Genomic DNA, 7,385 nt, shown 5'->3' on the forward strand with positions numbered 1-7,385 from the left:
ACCACCACACAGCCCCCCCACACTCACAATCCCCCCCACACTCCCAGTCCCTACTTCCCAGGGACAGCATCTGGGTCATGCTGCAGCCTTGCACCACTCCTGCTTGCTCCCCCACACATGGAGGGAGCTTGCTAGGGCAGCAGGAGCACCATAAAGATGCTCCGGCCCGATGCTAGAGCACCTCTGAAGGACCCAAGTCAGGGCACAGTGCAAGACTGTCCCTTGCCCTGCTTTTTCTCCACAGGGTTTTTTTTTCATACATGGATTTCCATGTATCAAATTTTGAGCCCATGCTGCAAATATGACTCTGCAGTGTTTGTCCTGGGAAAGCAAATTTCTGTATATTCTCTTCTGAGACAAACCACAGCAGAAACCTCCATCTAGCATCTAAGGATGCTTTGCTCATGCACCTGCTCCCTACCCCCTCCAGAGAGACATTTGTTGATTTCTGGACTCTGCTGCTTCAGGTGAGCAGGGAGCAGAGCACACCTTTGCCACAGTCCCCACATTGTGCTGCAGGGACACAGGCTGACTGATCAGTCTGAATCAGCCAATCAGATTTTCCCTTTGCACTGCTGACATTTGTCAACAGGCAGACTTGGGAGCCTGCAGAGAATGCTGAGATGTGTGCACAGGTTCCCAGTGGCTGAGCAGTGTCAGCACTGTAAGCTCTTTAATTTTTAAGGGCTTAGCATTCAAATGTCTGTTCAGGCATCTCTGGTAAATGTTTCTACCCAGACAACAGACCTATGAGAATTCTCCCAGATTATCTGAATGTGTATGCACAGACTAAGTCTGTTATAGAAAACAAATTTTAATAAACTTTTTCTGCCATTTCCAATGGGGCTTCATTATAAAAAATACTGCCCCCAAAGTTCTTTGATAAATTATTCTGATATTTATTTTGACCAACTTCAGAGCATAGAAAATATTTTTTTAAACTATAGAAAAAGTCTAGGCAACAAAATGATCAAAACATTCATAGAATATCTCTGTATTCAAGTGCCACACATTCAGATATCCAGAGCTCATGCAAACCAGGACACCACTTTTCAGTGATTTGAGAAGAGAGGCAACCAGATATCTTAGGTCCCTAGCAGACTTTATTTTTGTGAAGCAACAGATAATATCACTCAATAGAAATTGTCATGCCATAATCATATCCTCCCTGAGTTGGATACACATTACCTAGACAGGTGGTAGAATCTCCATCCTTGAAGGTTTTTAAGACCCGACTTGACAAAGCCCTAGCTGGAATGATCTAGCCTGCTTTGAGCAAGGAATTGGACTAGATGACCTCCTGAGGTCCCTTCCAGTCCTAATTTTCTATGATTGTATGGCTAGTTCTCAGTGTCCACAGGACCCAGGACAAGAAGTTATGAGAGAACAAGGAAAATGTAGGTTGGATATTAGAAAGAACTGGCTAACTCTGGGGGGTGATTAAATACTAAAATAAATTATATAGCAAAACTTTGGGAACTGTATTACTGAAAGGTTTTAAATGCATAATAGGATACACTCACCTGAGATAATCCTGCACTGAAAAAGAGGTTGCACTAAATGACCTCCTGAAATCCTGTCCAGCCCTATTTTTAATGGCTCTATTAGTTATTAAACACAGCATTCATATTACAGATACTATTTTATAGTCGCACTTTCCAAATTAGTATGATTGAGAGTTATACTTTAGTAGCCATACCTTGCCAATGCAAAATTCATATGAATACTAAGTACTTAATACACAGTTTTTAAATTAATATGAAGCAACTTTAATGTATTGCTCTGGTTTCACAAAATAAGGCTTGAAAGTAAAAAATGTGGTGCTTTCTCTTCCCACTTATCTAGGTTAGGAGCTGAAAGTATTACTTTTTTTTATAGTGCAGAGATAACCACTAAAATAGCTGAAAAGAAATGCCCTGAACTCTGCAAAAGCTTTTTAAAACCATTTCACTAAGATAAGTAAAAATCTTGCTTATTGGGTGATGACATTTAATAATAAATGGGTGAATCTTTGAGTAATAGCTTTGTTATTTTTAAAATGTGAAAATACTAGGGGTGTACCAATAGAGATTTTTTGGGCCAATATGAATGGCTGATTTTTAAGGAGCCATGTTGGCCGATACCGATCCAATTCCAATATGCAACCAGGCAGCAGGGAGACCAGCAGTGGGCTGGTAAGTCTGGTGTGGGGGAAGGGGTGGGGGGAGGGAAAGGGTGTAATGGAGGGCAGATTGAGGCCCCCAAGGTGAGGGAGGGAGTGTGGCTGGGGCAGGTGCTGCTGATCCGGGGAAGGGCAGGGCAAGCGGCTTGTCTGGGGGATGCGGGGGCAGTGCTACCGCTGTTGCACACACCCCAGGAGTGCATGGCGGGGGTGGGGGTTGTCCCCGGATCTGTACATGGGGTGGGGCAGGCTGCTGCTGCAGGCTGGAGCTGGGATTGCGATGGGCTCTTCCCAGCCAGGGGCTGAACCAGGCTGTGCTTGGAGTAGGCGGCAGTGGTGGCGCTAGGAGGAGGATATGGTGGGGGAAGGGGCTACAGCCACCCCAAAATTCATTGTAGACCCCCGCTCTGTAGCTCCCTCCCAGCATCCCTGCCTGCCTTGAGCACAGCTGAGCCCAGACCCCCACTGGGAAGAGCCCGGCACATTCCTGGCCCTAGCCGTCAGCGGCAGCCCACCCTGCTCTGCTCAGATCTGGGAGCATGCGCCCCCCATGCCCTCCCAGGGTGCACACAACGGCAGCAGTTTCATCCCCCTGCAACCTCCAGATGAGCCGCTCACGGCTCCGTCCTGCGCCCTGCCCTGGCTAAGCAGCACATGCCCCAGCCCCATTCGCTCCCTCACCACGGGGTCTCAATCTCCCCCCAATATTCCCCCACACCAGACTTACCAGCCAGATAGTGCTCTCCAAGCTGCAGGGTGCATTCCTGACTGCGTGCATGCTGCAGCTGTGCGTAGGTACAGGGCATTTATCAGCCATGTCAGACAAAAAAAGCCAATATCCAATAATGTGTAGTTTCCCTATATCGGTGCCGATTCAATATGGGACTGATGTATCACTGCACCTCTATAAAATACTCTTATTTCTGTCTGAGATGTCTCCCAGTAATGTAAAGTTGGAATTTTTGCAATGCCTGACTGTTATTTCAAACTGTGTGCGCATATGGGATTCCTGATGGTCTCAGACCTGTGTAGACATCATGCCAAATAAATTAAGGGGTCATCTGGCACTTCTTTATACTATGATTTTTTATGCTTGTCCTTCCCGAAGCTGTATCACTCAGCAAAAATTAGTGCTTTCAATAATGTCATATGCTATTCATAGTATGTATCTGACCCACAGCCTCTTTCAGTTCCCTGGAAATTGGTCTTGATAACACCAAGAAAACACAGTAACATAAAAGATGGCATATTGGGTTAGACCACAGGTTCATCTAGCCTGATATCCTGCCCTCTAAAATGGCAGTATGTGGATGCTAAGGTAAAGGGTTTCTGTGCTATGCATGTCCAAACTGTCCTGTCCCTTACCCCTCTTCCTTTACAGCTTCCAGCATTCAGAGGCCTAGGAACTCCTACCCTAGAGGTTTGCGAGGTACTTTGGGTAGATGTGATATCTTTTATTAGACCAGTTAAATAATTGGGGAAAAGTTCTTTGCAAGCTTTCAGACACAAACACCCTTCTTCAGGCATTGGGAGACTGCTGTGGTACCCCTAGCAATCGTGTTTAATAACCACTGATTGACTTATCCTGCATGTATTTGTCCAGTCCTATTATGGATATAGTTAAATTATCAGCCTCTACAATGTTGTATGGCAATGAATTCTACAAGTTAATTGCATGCTTTGTGAAATGGACTTCCTTTTGTTTGTTTTGGCTAATAATTCCTTTGCAAGTCCCTTGGTTTTAGTATTGTGAGAGATGGTAAATAGTAGTTCCCTATTTACTTTCTTCATGCTATTTATGATTTTATAGATCTCTTTCACATCCCCTTCCATCTTTTATCTCAGCTCAAAAGTCCTAGCCTATGTAGTCTTACCTCATACAGCAGCCTCTCCATGCCCCCAACCATCCTTGTTGTCCTTTTCTTTACCTTTCCTACTTGTACTGCTGTCTTCTGAGGGTGTGGGGGACCAGAGCTGCATTCTGGTAATGGGAAACAGTCATCAATGTCTACAAATGTTTTCCATCAGACGGATTACTGACTAGTGGAAAATGAGTTTTGGCCTGTGGTTTCATACATACCTATTTTCCAACTTTTATTAGTTATTGTGTTTGCTCTTTTATGCTCTTAGGAGACAGATGAACTAATGAAAAATGCAGTTTTTAAAGAACTAAATTAGAAGCATCCTCTTACTGCCAAAATAATATGAATTTATAAGCTGTGTCAAAAAGGGATAAAATACCTAGCATGTTCACTTCCTCCAAGACTTGCATCTAGAATGTGCCCACCACGTGTCTAGTGGTCTAGCACTTTGTTAAGCACTATGTGTTGGCATCTGCAGAGAGCACTCAGAAAATCAGACCCTCTGAATCTCAGTAAATCCAAAGGCTAAAATCTTATTATCCTTAAGCAGCCATGCTGGCCTTAAGCCTTTCTGGGATTTGTATTGTTGCTGATTCAAGTTGAGCAGAAGAATAACTGGGCTTACTAGAGCACTGAGGACAGCCAGGACCAACAGTTGGAATGTAAAGGGATTACAGAATATCCCTCTGTCATTGTGTGGAAAAAAAGATATTTTAAAAGACTAATATCTAATGGCTATTTGTTCAGAAGAAACTGTTGACTCTGCTACCAGGTACTACTACCATATTCAAACAGTCAACACTGAAGTGCAAGATTGTTGTAAGATTCTCATGGATCTTTGATTGCAAGCTTTCCAGAAGTGGGACCCTGTTTAAATGTTTATGCAATGCCTAGCTCAGTAAACCCAGTTTGTAAATGAGAAGTGTAACTCCTTCCAGCATCAATAAAGCAGTAACTATACGGACTACAGGGAAGGCTAGCCAACCAAGGAAGAACCCAGGTATTCTCACAAACTTATACAGCCCACACTGAAGCTGGTGTTACTATGGCTTCACTACAATCTACATGCTAGTGAGATTTGTAATATGTCAGGATTGCAGTGACTGAAGCTTAGTTATTATTAGCAACATGGCCAGTAGTAATCCAGTGTTCAGCTCAGCATGAGTTGCCTGACTTTAAGTTGGGCTTGTACTTAGCTGGTTTGCCCACACTGTCCACTGCACCGTTTGGCTACACTGCTAAAAGTGCCTAAGATATCTAACTTGGTTAAGACTACACAAGCTGCAGTCACTGCAAGTCAGACATACCCCACAGATAGCTTAGGCTTACCTGCAACTGCTGCTGCCTCACTTCTGATTGCTGTGTAAATGTTCCCCATGTGTACAATGACACTTCCTTCCCTTGTAGGAGTACTGTATTGCTACACAGTAAAGACTGTGAGGCCCTCAAAAACTCAGGTACTGCAAAATGGATAAGCATCACTGACAGACAATCCATATGTCCTTCAAGCAATGGTTTTTGAGACACTATGTCAGAATGGGGAAATATTTTAAGACTTATGGAGCTTTGTTTCCAATGCTCTACTGCCTACCAAATTAATGTGATAGAACAGCAGTGTATGGATTATTTTGAGGGAATATGGCCTCAGTGTGAGAACATCTTGAATATTAAGTAGGTAAAACATTTCATTGGATAAGGAGGAAATGACAGTCATGCAATAGCTACCTAAGCAGATGTTCGTCAAGATGGTAAGTAGCTTTGCTGCAGAGAGAGAACACCCGCACTGCTCAATTTCTTTATTAGTGACTTGGACGATGGGGTAAAAAGCAGCCTGTTTGAATTTGCTGATGATACCAAGATTTGGGGTGAGGTGGGCACGCTAGTAGGGAAGGACAGATTACAGCAGGACATGGACAGGTTACAGGGGTGGGCTAATGAAAATAGGATGGGTTTCAATACTGACAAGTGCAGGGTGCTGCACTTGGGCAGTGGGAACCAGCAGCACACTTATAAGATAGGAAACTCCCTTCTCGAGAGCACAGTGACAGAAAGAGATCTTGGAGTCATTATTGACTCCAAGATGAACATGGGCCGACAATGCGAGGTCACGGTCAGTAGGGCTAACCGTACCTTGTCGTGCATACACAGATGCATCACAATCAGGGCCAAGGAGGTGATCCTTCCCCTTTATGCGACACTGGTCAGGCCACAGCTAGAGTACTGTGTTCCGTTCTGGGTGCCACACTTCAGGAGGGATGCGTACAGCATTGAGAGGGTCCAGAGGAGGGCTACCCGCATGATCCAGGGACAGCAGGGCAGACCCTACGAAGAGAGGCTACAGGACCTTAACCTGTTCAGCCTTCACAAGAGAAGGCTGAGGGGGGACCTGGTGGCCATCTATAAACTCACCAGGGGGGACCAACAGGGTTTGGGAGAGACCTTGTTTCCCCTAGTTCCCCCAGGGGTAACAAGGAATAACGGCCACAAATTGTTAGAGAGTAGGTTTAGACTAGACATCCGTAGGAACTACTTCACAGTTAGGGCAGCTAGGATCTGGAGCCAACTTCCAAGGGAAGTGGTGATGGCTCCTACCCTGGGGGACTTTAAGAGGAGGCTTGATGTCTACCTGGCTCGGGACGCTTTAGCCCGGTTTTGCTCTCCTGCCCAGGGCAGTGGGTCGGACTTGATGATCTACAAGGTTTAAATACCTAGTTTTACATAGGCTCAATTTTCTTACTTTGTATTTCTAAGAGCAACTATGAGTCTGTTGCCCTATATTCAGCTTTATTCCTGCTTTTGGAAAACTGAGAATAGAATAGTTTTGTCTCATGAACAGCCATTTGTTATTGTTCCTTCCACCTAGCATATACACTGTCTGCTTAAAAGCCTTTCTGCCCTACAAACGCCTTTATATATGAAACTCTGCTAGTCAGTGGAATTTACCTTTCAGGAAAGGGTTTATTAGTAATCAGGTCTGTACAGGTATAAATATGTACTTTGAAAAATTATGTGAAAGGCAAAACCTCTTGTATTACTGTGAAGTCTGTGGATGAAGCCCTAGTTCCATTGAAGTCCATTAGAGTTTTGCCATTGGTTTCAGTCAGGTCAGCATTTCTCTATAAAAGTCAAAGCTCTGTCTTTGCCGAACTCTGGCTCCTGGGAGGACTTACTCTGCTCACAGATTATTTTGTTGTTGTTTTTCTCTAATTAGCAGGTTACGGTGTTCCTGTCCAAAAAATCACAAAGGCCCCCTTTTACAATAACAAACTTTGGAGACATCAGGAATTATCCCACTTTCTCCATTTTTCATATTTAGTGAATTTCAGTAGGTTTAATGCACATAAATAGAAATATTATAGGGA

At 44.1% G+C, this 7,385-nt stretch overlaps 1 protein-coding gene across 15 annotated transcripts in view; it reads left to right on the top strand.

Annotated features, from left to right (window-relative positions):
- FHOD3 (formin homology 2 domain containing 3) overlaps positions 1-7,385 on the top strand; it is a 681,582-nt gene that overhangs the window by 470,893 nt on the left and 203,304 nt on the right. The gene's annotated exons all lie outside the window — the stretch shown is intronic.

Source organism: Alligator sinensis, unplaced genomic scaffold, assembly GCF_000455745.1.
Source record: "Alligator sinensis unplaced genomic scaffold, ASM45574v1 scaffold285_2, whole genome shotgun sequence".
NCBI classification, from domain to species: Eukaryota; Metazoa; Chordata; order Crocodylia; family Alligatoridae; genus Alligator; species Alligator sinensis.